Raw genomic sequence first — 16,917 nt, 5'->3', positions numbered from 1 at the left:
ACCAAATCCAGCCCTCTGCCAGTTTTTATAAATAAAGTTTTATTGAAACACAGCAATACCCATTCCTTTACACATTGTCCATGGCTGTCTGTGCACTACAATGGCAAAGCTGAGTAGCTGCAACAGAGACCATGGGATCTCTAAAAGTCTAAAATATTAAAAAAAAAAAAAAGTCTAAAATATTCACTGTCTGGCCCTTTACAAAAAAAAATTGCCAACCCTTGCTATGGATGGTGAGGTCCTTGACAGAAAACATCATGGAGCACAGCCTATGACAGACATGTGGCTTAAATATGAAATAAATCTCCACTGTTTTAAGCCACTGAGATTTTGAAGTGGTTTTGCTGCCCCAGCATGACCAAGCCCATCCTGATTGACACAGAGGGTAAAGAAGGATCTCTAACAAAAATAGAAAAAGTATACCCAGAATCTAAAATATGTTAAAAGAAGCTCTTGAAACATTAATAATGGAAAATATGCATATTCAGTGTCACTGATGTTGCTCTGTTAACCAGGTGGGAAATAATCAGGATCCCCACATGCCAATGAGACTATTTCTCAGGTAAGCTGGACAAAGGCGTGATATTTTTCCCCCTAAAATCAAAATAAATTAGTATCTGTATCTAAGGAAGGCCAGCCAGCTTTTCATCAGATGCTGGTTTGTTTTATGAGAGGAGTGAAGAGGCTCATTACAGCAAATCCCAGGCACACGCTGATAAATTCCCAAACTTAGACTCTCATAAAACTCAGGAACACACTTCCCATTGCTTTCCACACGTCTGAATCACTGAGCCACAGGCAAGCTGCCTGATTTGTGACCTTCAGCTGTCCGCCATCCCTCGTAGATCATTTCCACCTAATAGAGCCTTAAAATTGTCATCATTTTCTTTACTTCAACATTTGAAAGAACGTTAAAGATTGATCCACCACTGGGTTGGCTATTTTGCAACTTCCCCCAGCTGGTTAAGAAGGAAGTCATTGGGGATCCCTGGGTGGCGCAGCGGTTTGGCGCCTGCCTTTGGCCCAGGGCGCGATCCTGGAGACCCGGGATCGAATCCCACGTCGGGCTCCTGGTGCATGGAGCCTGCTTCTACCTCCTCCTGTGTCTCTGCCTCTCTTTCTCTCTAAGTCTATCATAGATAAATAAATCTAAAAAAAAAAAAAAAAAAAAAAAAAAAAAAAAGAAGGAAGTCATTGTAAAACAGCTTTCCTGACATTTTAAATGGTAGCAATCACAGCAATTTCAGCAACATGGAGAAGGGGAGAGAGGAAGTGAAGAGAGGACTAGATAAAACAGACTATGGGCAACACATATCACCCCTGTGGAACCAAGGTAAAGCTCTTCCCATTTCCCTTGGATTGAAAGTTGTAGCCACCTACAGCCTGGAGCTTGGAGAAAAAGGAACACTCCCTTCCCATGTTTTCCATTAGCCTTGATCTCACATCTGTGTCCCAAGGCAGAGTGCTGAGGACTGAAGAGGTGTGGCTCCATGTTGACCCACCAGTAGTCTTTGGGTGGATCCACTGGATCCTGGCCAAAAGAGACACCAAGTATCCACAGAAGATCACTGCAGATGAATAGGGGGCTTCAGTCAAAAAGGCATCTGTGGACCTAGGAATCAATTCATCTGAAAGTAGAAGTGGGACAGAGTGGATGGCAGTGGTGATGTGCTCAGTCCCAAGCATCAGCCTCCAGGCATTCTGTAAAGCAGCTCGATCCCCCGATGCTATGTATTTGTGCTGCTCAGGATGGTTTCATCCAATTCAGCTCAGAATGCCAATGCTACTAACTAATATAGAACTCCACACTCCCTCAGGCTTTGACAAGTGTTCTCTTCAGGCCCAAAAGCTAAAGAGAAAGAAAGGAAGGGTGTTTTTCTTTTGCCATTAGTGTCAACCTTCTCTGTGAGCCTGTCTGAGCTCTTACCAATCTATTCCAGGACAGTAAGTAGGCATGAACTTCCCAATTCCAGGTAAGAGTCATAAGAATGGAAACAGAGCTTGGGGTCTTTGTGGAGGTCATTGAATGGGTCCAGCATTTTGGTTTTGTCAATCACCTGGGGCTATTTGTTAAGTTCATACACAATTTGAAAGTAGGGCAGCAGCTGAACATGCTGGGAAAACAAAAGCTCAAAATGGCCTCACTAAATTAAAAGTGAGATAGAAAGCCACCAGCAAAGGATGGTCAACAGAGGGTCGCTATCACACCTTAGAAGAAGGGAGTAACAATTAAACTGCTCAAGTACAAACAGCCTGTGAAAGTGCTGACCATGGGTATATAGAGCAGAGGAAAATCTAAGATCGTAGTGGACAAGCTCACTGAGCCAGCGATATAATAGAAGTGTCAAGCAAGAATATGAAAGAAAGACAGATACTATGAAATAATCTTCATAAATTCATGCATTCTTTCTCAACAAAATGTGTTGACTGCCTATTACGTACCATGCATCTAAGCAGGAGTCAACAAACTAGCACCAACAGGCCAAATCTGTCCTACCACCTATTCTTGTAAGGCCCTTCATCTAGGAATGATTTTCACATTTCCATAATGTAAAACATAAGAAAGGACTATTGGCCTTTCAGAGAGAACAGCTATTCAGAAAGTAGAGGACATTGCCTCTTGGCCTACAAAGTGTAAAATACTTAACTGGGTGACAGGCACTTAAAGAGGGCACTTGGTAGGATGAACACTGGGTGTTATACTGTATGTTGACAAATTGAATTTTAATAAAAAAAAAATTTTTTAAGTTTGCTGACCCCTTGTAATCCAGGGGTACAAAGTTGAAGAAGAAATGGCCCCTTCCCTCAAGGAGCACACAGTTTGACATAAATTCAATAATCAGTATCACAGTACTTTGTCCTTTCCTGGCTTTGCAATCTAGAAGCAAGACAGAAAATTTGAAGAAAGCTCATGGAAAGTTAGAAAGATTAATAAAAGAATGGAAAGAAGAATTTATGAGAAAAGTTCAAAGGAATTTGGATTATTTATTCTTGAGAAGAGAGACTATGGGGAGACATAAGAATAGTCTTCAAATATTTGAGAGGATATTATTAAGCAAAAGGCTTTTCCACTGTGGACATAAAGATTAATAGAATGTAGGCTAAAATTTTTTATCATAGAGATGGAAGTATTTCCTGGAAGGCTTTAAAACTTCTACAGTGAATTGAGAAATCCATTTTCTTTAATCCTCTAAAACTAGTGTATTTTCTCATCTGTCTGGAATTGTCAAGAATTGTTTGAGTGTTGTCTGAGTTAAAGGTGGAGGTAGACTAGATGCACTGTGCTATCTAGCTCTCTGATTCTTCCACTCAGTTGGGGTTTTTGAGGAGAAAGTCTTTTTTTCCCTCTGGGCCTCAGTTTATTTTCTTGCAAAATGAGAACCTGATATGCTCTGAATCTGTGATTTCTTGGGCCAAAACTTTGAAATGGTTCAACTGCCAAGGAAAGCAAAGGAGCTTCAATGATCTCATTTCACAACAAAGGAGGTGATAGGAATGCTTTTTTAATCTTGATGTGAATAGAAAAATTTAGACTCAACATTTTTCATTTAAAGGTAGCTACTAGTTGGAAAAAAACAAAAAAATACAATGTGTTTACTGGAAGACAAAGACCAGAGAAAACTTGAATAAATGACTAAAGGTCATAGAAGAATAAAAAGGAAAATGTCAAGAAGACATACACAAATAAAGATATAGAATAGGAAGCCAGAAGTGAGAATTGGCATTTCATAATCACAATCAATGCGATGGGGTTATAAGCTCCTCTCTAAAAGATGTATGCACTTAGAGTAGATCCAAATCCAAAAATCAACCACATGCTGTTTAAGAGAGCCACTGAAAACCAAATGACCCACGTATGGGAAAACTCAAGGGTTTAATATGGAACTTGGTTAATGATATGCATGCCGAGGCCTTTAGCGAGTGAAGGGTAGTGATGGCTGCAACTTACCCTGGGATGCATCAAAAACATAAAATTGGACTGATGGATGGATAGAGGGATGAAAAGAAATAGAGGGAAATATCAACTGCAGAAACTAGAAGGTAGACGTATGTATGTTTACTGAACAATTCTGTATGTTTGAAATTTTATGTATAAAAACTTAGGGAAAAATATTAAGGGTTGGCCCATACACTTGACAGGATGAGCACTGGGTATTATTCTGTATGTTGGCAAATTGAACACCAATAATAAATAAATTTATTATTTAAAAAAAAGGGTTGGCCTATGGCGTATGATTTCATTTTTTATTAACTCTATGAATAAATAAAGAAAAAGCAAGCTTTAGAAAGAAGTGATGTTTGAAGTAGGCAGAACCTGAGTTACTTGGGCTTCTTTGCTCTGCTTTTTTCATATCTTTGATAATAATTCTAAGGGCCAAGCCAGGAGGTCAATTTATTTTAATGTGCTCCGTCTCTATCCAAATGTAACTGGCTGTCCCTTGCTTTTTAGGGAAGATCATTTAAGAAGCACAGTTTGAAGACAGTTTTTAGAAACTGATGCTATTAAAAAATTTCTTTCTTATGTTTCCTCCATCAGTAGAAGGACATCAGTGTTAGAATCAGATAGAATCAACACATTATAGCCATAGGTGTGTGAATTAAACACTGGCCTTTGATCAAAGACAAATATAACGTTGGCTATGTTATATGCTGCATGCTAAGACATAACTCTATGCCTCCACTCCGATGTACAGTAAACACCTTACATTTATCATGTTCAAACCACAACTCCTGATTTTTCACCTCAAATCTACTTCTCCAAAGCTTCCCCATCAGAAATGAGGACATTTCTGAGGCAAAAGTTCTGAAAGCCATCTCTTTTCCTCCCTTTCTCTCATACCCCACATACGATACAAATCCTGCTGGCTCAGCCTTCAAAAGTTACCAAGAATCAGATTGATTTCACCACCCCATTACTGTTACATCTCTGCTGCCAACCATTGTTGTTTCTTTTCTGGATTATGGGAACAGCCTTGGAACTGGTCTCCTGGCTTTGGCCCCTCTAGTTCAGTCTCAACACAACAGCCAAACTGATCTTTTAAAATCATGTCTGATCATGTCACTCCTCTCTTCAAAACTCTTCAGTGGCTCCCCATCTCAGTCAGAGGAGAATCCAGAGTCCTTTAGTAGTTTACCGGGTCCCCTGGCTGCTACCTCGGGGACTCCATCTCCCCTAGCTCCCCCCTTCATTCACTCAGTTCCAGCCACATTGGCCTCCTTGCTGTTCCTTGAACTTGTTAAGCCCATACCAATCCTGGAGCAATCGCTGTTCTCTCTGCCTGAAACTCTCCTGTTCTTGATACCCACATGATTCACTCTCTTCTATCCTTCATGGATCTGTAAAAATACCACCTTAACCTTTTCAGACCTTCCCTGCCCGGCCATGTGAAATGGCAACAACCATACCCCCACACTCGCCATTATGTTTTCTCTGCTTTATTATTTTCTACAGCGCTTATCTTTCTCTTGCCATATTACATGCTTGTTTCCTTACTGCCCATGTCACTTGTCCCTCATACCCAAGTTCCAGGAGGCCAAGAGTCTTGTTTCAGCCACTACCATATGCTCAGAACTACTTCGTTTATTTTCTCCTCCATAAATATTTGTTGAAGGAATATGAAAGCGCTCTGAAGTTATAAAGCCCTAAATATGTGGGGTAAGGCATTATTAGTATTGACGTGGGTAGACCAAAGAAGAGCCTTTTTTTTTTAAAAAAGTCCCTAGTTCATTTTCCCCCTGAATATATCCTCTTTGTTCTGTGATAAGGCCATTCTTCTTCCACCACCTAGATCAGATACTGACAAATGTGGTCATGTGACACCCTGAGGCGCTACTCAGGAGCTGTTAACAGCTTGGTCCTCAGGAACCCAAGGAAATAGATACAATGGCCAATCAAAATAACAGCTGAAACTAGCATGTACCAGAGTAACATCAGCTTGGAGAAACCTAAGATCAATGGTAGTTCTATTACACTGTTATCTTTAAAAACTTAGTAGAGAAATAAGCATTGAATTAAGAATCAAATTCATTGCCACTCCCCTCAACTCAGGGTTTCTCCAATTGAGCACTAATGACATTTTGTGGCACATAATTGGTTGATATAGAGAGCTATCCTGTGCATTGTAGGTTATTTAGTAGCATCCCCGGCCTCTACCTACTAGGTTCTAATAGGGTTTCCGCCTAGTTGGAACAAAAATGTCTCCAAATATTGCTAAGTGTCTCCTGGGGGATGAGAACTACCACTCCATACAACTCCCAGCTATGAAAATTGAGATAAATTAGTAAACCTTCATGGGGGTCAATTTCCTTGTTTCTAAAAGAGGACAGGTAATACCTATCACACAGGGCAGCTTTGAGGAGTAATAAAGAAATAACGTAAATAACAAGTACTTGGCAAATGTTACTATATTACTTTTGTGCCCATTCCTTTTTACTCTTGGCAAATAATGAGCTATTTATCTTGTTCTCATAAATGACTTGGTTGATGTAGGCTTCACTGATTATGGGCATCCTGTATTTCAAGTCATAAACTTGAGCTTTTTCGTGCCTTATCAGGTCACACCTGCAAGACACAAATTATCTCCAAATCCATTCCCTGGTTGGTTTCTCTCCTTAAAGAGCATGCCCTTTAAAGAGTGCATTTAGAGGCAGGCTGCTCACCCATGGTTAATTTTTATGGGCTGTTTATCTACAGTAGGATTTACTTGAGTCTATCTTGGTAAATGTAATGAAGCCTGGGTGTGCTTTCATAAGGATGTGAGGTGAGGCTAGGGAGAGCAGAGAAAAGTCTTAGGCAAGTTTTGGAAATGTCATTTCAGAATCACTTAAATTGGAAAAGTTCTAGACAGTTCTAAAAGAAGAGCTCAATAAACAAACCCATCACAACAAATAAGACAGAAAACCCATGTCTGCACTTCGGAAGCAGAGAATAGTGCAGCGTTTGGTACAGATTCTACTTGGAAACTATTAATAACCTGCTCTGCCAATTTTTCAATCCCCTCAAGGACTAGACAAGTACACTGTACAGTAGACCATATCCATTGTGATATTAATGTACTTCTTTCTCTGGTGAAAATATTCAAGTGAATGGTAGGAATCTAGAAGAGGTAGATAGAATTACCCTCATTTTACAAATGGAAGGCACTCTAAGGTTTAGTAGCCTCTACAAGGTGACACAGAGGATAATGGATGGACCCCAAGACTCACTAAAGTCAGCTACCTTTAGAGACCAGCTCTTTTCATTACAGTGCCCTGAAATACCTCAACATTCTTAGAGTTCATGACTTGCCCTCCATTATCTCACCAGCTACCCCCATAGAAAGCAACGGCAGGAAATATACTTGGGTTTTAATGGGATTAACATATTTACAAAGGACAAAATCCAAAAAGCTGAGAAAAGAAGTTGGGTTAATGACAGGAAAGACTCATGGGCCCCTCCCTGGAAAAACTATTGATGAAAGAACACCAGGAACAGCTTATGCATCTGAACTGTCACACTGAGTCATATATTCTCTAATCAAACATTGTTGAGCCCTAGCCCACCAGTTGGGACAGATGCCATGAAAACTGCTTCCACCCAAGGATGATATATGTATACCTAATACAGCAAAGAGACCACCCAATGAGGACAGACACAGCCCCAGGGACTTCCCACTGTACTAACCCTTCCTTAGTTGGTTGGTCATGGGCAGTCTGGCAGGGGGCTGTCCTCAGCATACAGACACTCAGAGAAGCTTGCAGTAACTACTTACCCAGTATAAGAAGAAATTTTCAGTGTTTTAATGATTTGCCAGCTGTTCTGGTACATCCAGACGCGCCCCATGCTTCCTAGATATGTGATCTTACACAAATTACTAAATCCTTTTAAGCCTCCATTTATTTGTAAAGTGAAGGTGATGATTACAGTGCTTAGCACCCAGAACTATTGTGAGGATTAAATGATGTAAGTAAAGTGCTATGTATTGCTCCTGAAACATATTAGATGTTCATTAACTATTAGCATTCATTATTATAAAAGGAAAAAGTTGAAATATGCAAGATATCAATTAATTCTAGCAAAAATGAACCTGGGACACATGGGTGGCTCAGTTGGTTAAGCATCTGGTTCAGCTCAGGTCATGATCCCAAGGTCCTGGGATCGAGTCCCATGTTGGGTTCCCTGATCTCCCTCTGCCTCTCCCCAACCTGTGTGTGTGTGTGTGTGTGTGTCAAATAAATAAGTAAAATCTTTTTAAAAAATGAACCTGAGTCTCCTATATTAGATGTGACTATTTCGTGAAGCCAGACAAACATGGGATAGTCTGCCTCTCGCTGAATCATTCCTTCCAACCCTGGTAACTGAATAAATCTGATTCCCTCTTGATATTATTCCAGGCACTGTTACTAATTTTGTCCCAAATAATCCAAATAGCATGGCCTCTCTGTCAACAAGGTACCTTATGGAGTCAGTCATGATTCATTATGTTTCTATCAGTGGCTGAGCTCTCCCTCTTGCATCTCGAATTTCCAGCCATGAAGTCCAAACCTTCCCAATAGCTGAATACGGAGTCCTATGTGCCAGCCTTAATGGCCATGTTTCCTGTCCCTCGGTGCCAGTCGTCAGTTCCCTGACCGCTGATCCCTGGCCCTCCCAATGCTCATTGACAGCTCAATCAGAACTCAGCATCTTCAGAGCTGTGTGAGTACAAAGCCAAAACATCTTCCAGATCTTGGGTCCTTGGTCATCACTGGATTAAAAAGTCCAGGAATCCTCCATGTTCTTCCCTTGGATGTGGCTTCTCGTGGTGGATCTTCTAAACCTCTTTACGTGCCAACTTTCGATGTCCTCCAGTGTTTGGGCCCTGTCTTTGGCTTACGCAGACACCAGACAGCATGGTGGTTATGAAGACAGTGCTGGAGTTTCATAAAGGAGAGTTCGAATCACCCCAGGTCCTCCACTTACTAGCTATATACCATCTTGAGTGATTATTCATACTTCCTGAGCCAAATGTAAAGTGGGAAGAAAAATGCATACCTCGCAGACCTGTTATAAGCATTGAAAGAAATAAATTAGGCTTAGTTCTATAGTTGGCATATAGAAGCATTCACTAAGTCATCTTTTTTTTTTTTTAAGATTTTAGTTATTTATTTGACAGAGAGAGAGAGAGAAAGAGAGCACCAGCAAGCGGAGCAGCAGGAAGAGGCAGAGGGAGAAGCAGTCTCCCCGCTGAGGATGAGTGCAGGATGATGATGATGATGATGATGATGATGATGATGACAACGATGATGTGAGCCAAAGGCAATCGCTTAACCCCTTCACTGACTGAGCCACCTAAGCACCCCTGAGTCAATCTTATTTTTGATGGAAAGTAGCACTTGCCCCTTTCCACCTCAACTTGATGTCTGGCCATGCTCTGCCTATTTAATCCAGTTCTTTAACAAAACTACGTAGACATTATTCAAAAGCCTAGAAAGCTGTTCACACCAAGAGTTTCAGTCCCCCCTTCAAAGTGATCAAAAATCAAATGGGAAAAAAAAAAATCAAATGGGGACATATGTGGTTAATTGCTATGTGTTTACAACCTCATTCTTTCAACAAGTACACAATGAACATCCACCGTGTGCCAAGCACTGAGCCGACAAGACTGACCTGACGCATTACCCTCCGGGTGGTTACAGGCAACCAGAATTAAGGGACCTTCTTTTGTGAAGAACTCACTGATCCTTGTCTAGTACAGTGCTGACTTGTGAAATAATTATTTTGCTAGTGCTCTTCTACATTTTCCAACATCTTAAATGGGAGCTTACTGTTCTTAAAATTTTTTTAATTCATTAAAATTGAAAATCTTTGCTGACTCTCTGAGATGTGCATGAAAGCAATTCACCAGACCACTTTATGAAGAAGTAGGGACATCCTGACCAGCTCCTTGCAGCGGTCTTGTGTTTCTCCCGGGTAAACTCTTGAGCTAACAAGCCACTGCTGTCTCTTCATCTGTCTTCTTTCCTGCGGGCATTTCGCCATTGTTCTAGGGCTGAACCTCTCAAATAAGTGTGTTCAAAATCTAACTGATTTCCTCTGGAAATTTAGAACAGACACCAGTTACTTCATCTGAATTCTTTAAACAAGAAAAAACTCCAGTCGCTACAATCAGTCTTTCAGAAAAGCCAAGAAACTTCTCTCTTTGGGAGTTGCTACGTATGATGTCACTCCATTTTAAATGGTCTTAGATAGTCTTCAATTTTGTGAAGTTTAGAGATTAATAATACCTTAGGGGGGGAAATGCTGAAAGGTAGGCAGGTCTTGTCACAGTAAGAGAAAAGACTCTCTCCTGCTTTGCTGTGATTAGCTACATAAATTGTAGTGCGAGTTCCAGAGCTAAATGAATTAGTATGCATCCCACTCAGAGTTCTTTATTTGTTGAAGTAAAATGCTTATAATCTTTGCTTGGGGGAGAGAAAGAGGGTATGTCATTGAGTGGATATGAATTAATCAGTACTTTATGGACAGAACCCATAATTTTAAGGCAGTGAAAAAAGGCGAGGCATTTATCAGGGTTCCACTCAGCAATCTCCCTCTGTCATTGCTAATAAATCTTTTATGAAATGGAGTTTTGCAATCTTTGCAGGAACCTCCCTCCCCCCTCCACCTTTCCTTGGAAGAAAAAAAAAGTTGACATTCATCTTTAATATTTTTGCCTCCCTTCCCTATTTGAATCTCCTGTACTCAGAAAATCGCAGAAGCTCTTTAGTTTTAAAGCTTTCCTTCCAAATGTATAAGTTCAAGACTTCTTTTATCAGAAGAAATAATTCAGATAGACCTTCCTCCCAAGAGATTAGAGGAAAAAAGCTTAGCTTTACATGAGGAGCACAATATTTCAGTAAGCCCAATACCCTGGGCCTACTAAACAATTGATATTTATAGATGGAGTGATAGACTCCACGACAAACTAAAGGAGTTTGGAGATAGATAAGAGGATAATTATACAGCATTCCAGTTCTAATGCTTTATAATTTTCCTATAACTACTCATAGAAGCAAGAGTCTGCCAAATTATAAACAGCCTGCCAATAACCTCACGATGCCCTGATTTAATTAGGATTTTATGCTCCTACTTGAAGGTTAGGTTCATTAGCTGTGAAATACGCCACTGGATGTCTAGATAAAGATTTAAAGGGAAACCTAAATATGGAGTGGCATGTAGCCAGTTTCTAGCCATTTAAACCAGGCACACAACATGTGATCATTCTCCCCGAGGTGGGTAACTTTTTATTTTTAGCCACAAATCCACAGGCCATCTCTCCTGGTTAGGGATGGTGCCTGATGGCCAGTCGGAAGCTTAAAAAGGTACATGACTGAGAAACAAGTGGTTAGGAGGCCGTAATGAACGGTTGGCAGGAGGGGGGTAGGATGCCCGTAATGATTTTGCCATTAAGCCTGAGTTCCATTTTACAGCTTGGATTTATTTATAACAACAGGTGGTGGTATTTGTGGGGAATTGCTTGTTTTTTCATTTGAGAAGGGCAGCTCCATACATCTGCTGGAAGGCGAAACAAAACCTTTTCCAAACACCGTTTCCTAGCTTTCCGCATTACCATTAGGAAGGAAGAATTTGTAGCAAAAGGCCACCCTGCCATTATTTCTTCCTGATGACACTCATTTAGCAGCCATTAAAATGCAAATAGAACTATGATTTTTAGATCACAAAATTAACATTAACGGTTGGATGATTGATTAAAGGTCATAGCGACGGTATAACTTAATTTCTTAGATAATTGTGTTCGGTTTTCTGCAGACTGTTTGGGTTTCTGAATTAATTTTATCTGTTGTTGAACACTGACAGGTGCAGTAATTGGCAGTCTCCTTTGGGCTCATTTCTTCCTGTGAACCGCACCCCCTTCGCTTCCTTGAAGGTACCACCTAAAACAGAGGAGAAGGCCATCTGAACGAGGTCACTGGAGGGGTTACCACAGAACTGCAAAGTCCCAAATAGAATCCCATTCCCTGGCTAACGAGTTTTCCCCTAAGAACTTCCTGCATCAGATTCACAGTGGTAAAAAATGACCCCTGCCTGTCCCCTGGGACTAAGGCTAGCCTGCTCGGATGGATTCCTGGCTGAAGGATCCCATCTCAGACCTGATTGTATTTAATGGAGGGATTAAGCCATGGATAGAGGTAATAATACCACCACCACCGTTTTGTGTCACCTCTGGATGTGAGAATGAAGAAACCTCCCCCCTTGTAAGTAGGACCAGCCCTAATCCAGAGGCAGCCCATCCAGGCGCCTTCCTGAAATTTTAGCAACTAAAAGCATTCTGTTTACAATAAGAAAACCATTTCCCCCCACACCCTGATTGGAATGTCCCTGAATAGGTTCATGTTGACCCCCTGTGAAATCAACCTGGACGCTATGCAACTCCGGCGGTTCTTTTGTCTTTAGGCGGTTTCTTTCCTTTTGCCTTTAAAAGATCCCTGTAATTGCTAATCGGGGCTCTTTTCCTCCTCGGAGGCGGAGAGCCCGTTTGTGCAAATGTTCAATAAACCCTCTTGCTGATTGCCTCTGCCTGTCTGGGGTCTGAGTCTCTGGGGCGTCCACCGGGCCACGTTGGCACCCGTGAGCCAGGGTCCAACAAGAGTTCAGGCAGTGACCCGGTAAACTGAGAGGGGAAGTCGCCAGAGATTGAGTCCATCTGCCCTGCTTCTCAAATGTCAAAAATATAAAATATATATGTGGTGCTTACCTGACAAACTAAATACCTTCTTTAATCCCAATAAATACGGAACTCTGTATTGGAAAGCCAGGAACTCACAGGAAAAGCACCGTAGCACTGAAAGAATTAAGTTAAACTTCTGCATTATTGTTGTTGTTGTTGCTGCTATTACTATTGCTATGTTGTCTCTCAGTTTCTCCTGGAAGTTTCAAAGGACTTTGTTTCATCATGAAGGATTGACTCCAGTTTGTAAACTTCTGTGCATGAGCTTCTGGATTCTGGTTCAAATCATCTCCTTTCATTCTTGTAAATTCTTACACTAAGTCTGCACAGATAGTTCCTAACCAACCAGTCCCACCCTCTGAGAGCTAATAGTCTGGCAGAAAGACCTCTGAACAGGAAGCAATTAAAGAATAATGCAAAGTACACCGTAGAACAGTTACCAGACATAAGGTCACCAACATGTCTCATCGGGCTTTAATTCAATACAAGTATTCATTCAACAGGGGCGCCTGGGTGGCTCATTTGGCTGAGCATCCAGGTCATGATCCCAAGGTCCTGAGATTGAGCCCTGCATCAGGCTCCTTGCTCAGCAGGAAGCTTGCTTCTCTTCTCCTGCTCCTCTTACTTGTGCTCTTTCTTTCTGGCAAATAAATAAATAAATAAATAAATAAATAAATAAATAAATAAATAAATAAAATATTTTTAAAAAAGTATTCATTCAACAAACACATCCTGAGCACCTACTATATGCCAGGTTCTGTACCAGGGTCTAGGGATACTGTAATAAAGAGGACAGACAATCCCTTCAGAAGGTAACGGCTAGCTCTGACGAAGTAGAGGAAAGGGAGAAGAAGCAAGGAACGGTAATTAAAAGTGGGCCGAGGGCCACAAAGGGGAACAGAAGGAGTAAAGGAGCACTATGAGAGCTTGTGGTAGGCTTCGTTTTCCCAGCACCTCTCATGGGGCATACCAGGTCCTAAATTCATGCTTATTGAAACCATCAGTCTCTTTATTAATGAGTCACTAAGAGGATATTAGGATATAATTCCAGGGAGTCATAGAAATGGGCGCATGAAAGAAACAGGTCCATGGAAGAAAAGGGCTTTGCAGGCTATCAGGCTGGCTATTGTCAATACCCCAAACACAACATACTTCCCCTACCCCAGGGCCTTTACACATGCCACTTCCACTTCTCATGCCTAGTTAATGTCCACTTGTACTTCAGACCTTAGCCCAAAGGCCAGGACCACAGGGTAGTCATCCCTGACATCCCCTGCCCTTCCCCAACCCCAGATCAGGCTCACAGCCTGGGAATAGAGGCTCAGTCAGATGTCCAAGTAAGGTCCCCACAGTCCCTAGCACTCCAACCCCCTGCATGGCCCATATCACACAATTTCCACTGATTTAAATGATTATGTGACAGATGTCTCTTCCCCCATTCTGAACTATAGGCTCTGGGAGGGCTACACAGTATCTGTCTTACACCATTGTGTCCATTGCAGGCCCTCAATAAATAGTTATTAAATGCATAGATGAAGTTTGCTATGTGTTGGGTCTTGGAAAAGTGGTGAGTATCCAAACAGGCAAAGAAGAGGAAGAGCAGCATGGAAGGTGGAAAGAGTGCACAGTGGGCCCCATAGGTCTACACAGGGTACATGCAAAATATTTCACCAGCTGTCCAGACTGGGCTCAGACCCTGCAGATGGTGCTGAGGCTGGTGCTCTCCCTGTGATGCCAGGTGTTAACCTGTTAGCTCATGGGATGTGGAAGTATAGGTGGGTCCCAGGCAAAGGTGCACCTGGGATTGGAGGGTAGGAGTGCTCCTCAGGGCAGCAGCCATCTACCAATAATTTAACAAGCTGAGGATCCTATCAGAGAGTACCAGCTGACCAAAAGCCCTCTCAGAGGAGAAAGGTGGCCCCTGCAGGGGGAGGGGGCAGTGAATCCTATTTGGTTGGAAAGGAAGATAGGCTAAAATATGAGAAACCTTCAAATTCAGGTGTAGGATTTTGATCCGATTTCAGTGGGCTACATAAGAAATCACTGCAGATCACTAAGAAAGGGAGGAATGGTGAAAGGCATATTTTTAGGAGGACTATTTCAAAGTTCAAGGCCAGCTGCTGTGCTAGGGTGCCATTTAACTAAAAGGTAACACATGGACATTGGGCTTAACCAAAAGTAAGTTTCCCATTTCATAATGCTCAGGGCTGATTCTGAATTTCTCAGAGGGTTAGTCTCCACGTTCAACTGCAATAAGGCTGGCTTTGGTGGTTTCCTCTTCCAGTCTCCCAGCTCCCAAAAGACAACTTCTCACATCCTTGGTGATGAGGATGGTGTCTAGCCCTTGCTCAGTGGATAAATGAATGGCTTTACTCAAAATACAAACCCCAAAAAAAAACCAGTAGCCCCCCAAGACTACACTATGATGCAAATCCTCTCTCACCCCTCCACCTCTTCCTTAAAGGTTTCCCCAACTGAAGCTCACCTTTCACCGGCTTTGCCAAAACCAAAGACAGACTAACTGCTCCCCTTCCTTGCCTGAAGTCTAACAGAGCCCCATCTTTGGGTGCAATTGCCTGCACTTCTCAGAGTTCAATCCTGTCCCCTTCTTGGCAAGCACTAACTTGGTAAGCTGTATTTCATGAAGTTAACCAGGCTCATTACAGAGAACATATTTCCAGGAGGAGGGATGTTAATTTCTTCCTCATACAAAGACCAAAAATCAATATCGTAAATCCAGGAAATCTCCCCTAAATGTCTCCCCCGCCATCATTCTCTGCTTTGCTCTGTGTAAATACCATCATGACAGCTTAGCTATATTTTCTACTCAGGCAACATGATCTTGAGGTGACAGCAAGACTAGTCATGCAGCTGAAGGAAGGAATATTGGCTGGGAAGTTATTCCTCGAGGTATTTTGTGACACTGGAATTCCATCAAATGGAGTTGAACGTCCTTTATCTTTCAAACAAGCCCCAGGTCCAGTCCTTGGCCTGCCTAGCACGCACTGCATTCACATGGTGACCCATAGATTTTCCACATGCGTGGAAGGTGAGCGGAAAGGAAGTGGTGTCCTACAGGCGTGTGTGTGCATCTCAACAGCTTCCTTTACTCAAATGTGTAGTAAACACCAACTGCACACATTGTGTGAGTGAGACATAAAGAAATCAGGGTGCCAGGCACCGATTTTGCAGAAATTGACAGTCTAAATAAGCAAATAGTTTAAACTAAGACTTACTTTTACTTTAATACACACACATGTCAGACCCTAGCAAATCCCCATGCAGAAATGTGAAATCTCCAAGTAATGTTTTTTCTACCACCTTTTGGGAGTCCCTTAACCTTATGGTACCCCAGGGGGAGGGACACAGCTTCATCTGAGGAGTAAACAAGAATCTAATTTTAGAAATCCTCCAAGATGTTGACCTTTGTGTAGGGATCTGTCAGCCTAAGACCCAGGGTCTTAGATGGGTTATTATAAATTAAAATCTAATACTCCTTCCTTCTCCCTGGATCTATAATGCCCCATTCAATCAGCAACGTCCAGCTTACGTGTGCAATTCAGCTCCAAGAGGTAGACAGCAAAACCTAGTGACTTCAACATCCCAAGGGCATAGGCAAAATTAATTAAGGCATTGCCGCTGAATATTAGCCCTTCTTAGTCCTCCCTCCCAGGTTTATTTCTAATTATCTCCCATTGAGTCATGTCCCCAATGAGTCAAAATTTTTATTAGATTTTTAGGAGCCGATCTCCTGACAGCTTCAAAGGATTTTTATATTTTAGCATAGCTGATTCCCTCTAATATGCTTCTATCTCTTAACTAATCTCTGTCCTGAATCATATTATAAAACCATAGAGTGGAAAGAGTCCTTTGAGGTCACCTAGCCCAATTCCATCTGATTATAGACAAGGAAACTGAGGCCTAAGGAAGTTTAATATCTTGAGTAATATGAATAAGTTAGCATTGCAAAAACCTGATGCCACAGAGACCTTCTGTGAGGTCCTACCAAGACCAAATTGAAATGGCTTTAGAATAAAGGCTTGCATATTTTGACTTTGAGACTATCCTATCCTATGCTCCAAATTTCTACATAAAGTCCCCTCATCAACAAGCCCAGGCCATGCATTCTCAGCTTCTAACCAACATTTCAGTGTCAGCCTCTTCGATGTGGGCAGACAAGGAGCCATCATACGCAGGAATAAGGATTCCACCATGAGAGACACTCAAG

The sequence above is a fragment of the Nyctereutes procyonoides genome, unplaced genomic scaffold (genome assembly GCF_905146905.1).
Source record: "Nyctereutes procyonoides isolate TBG_1078 unplaced genomic scaffold, NYPRO_anot_genome, whole genome shotgun sequence".
Classification (NCBI taxonomy): domain Eukaryota; kingdom Metazoa; phylum Chordata; class Mammalia; order Carnivora; family Canidae; genus Nyctereutes; species Nyctereutes procyonoides.
The sequence above is the reverse complement of the archived record's forward strand: the minus strand, read 5'-3'. Positions refer to the sequence as shown.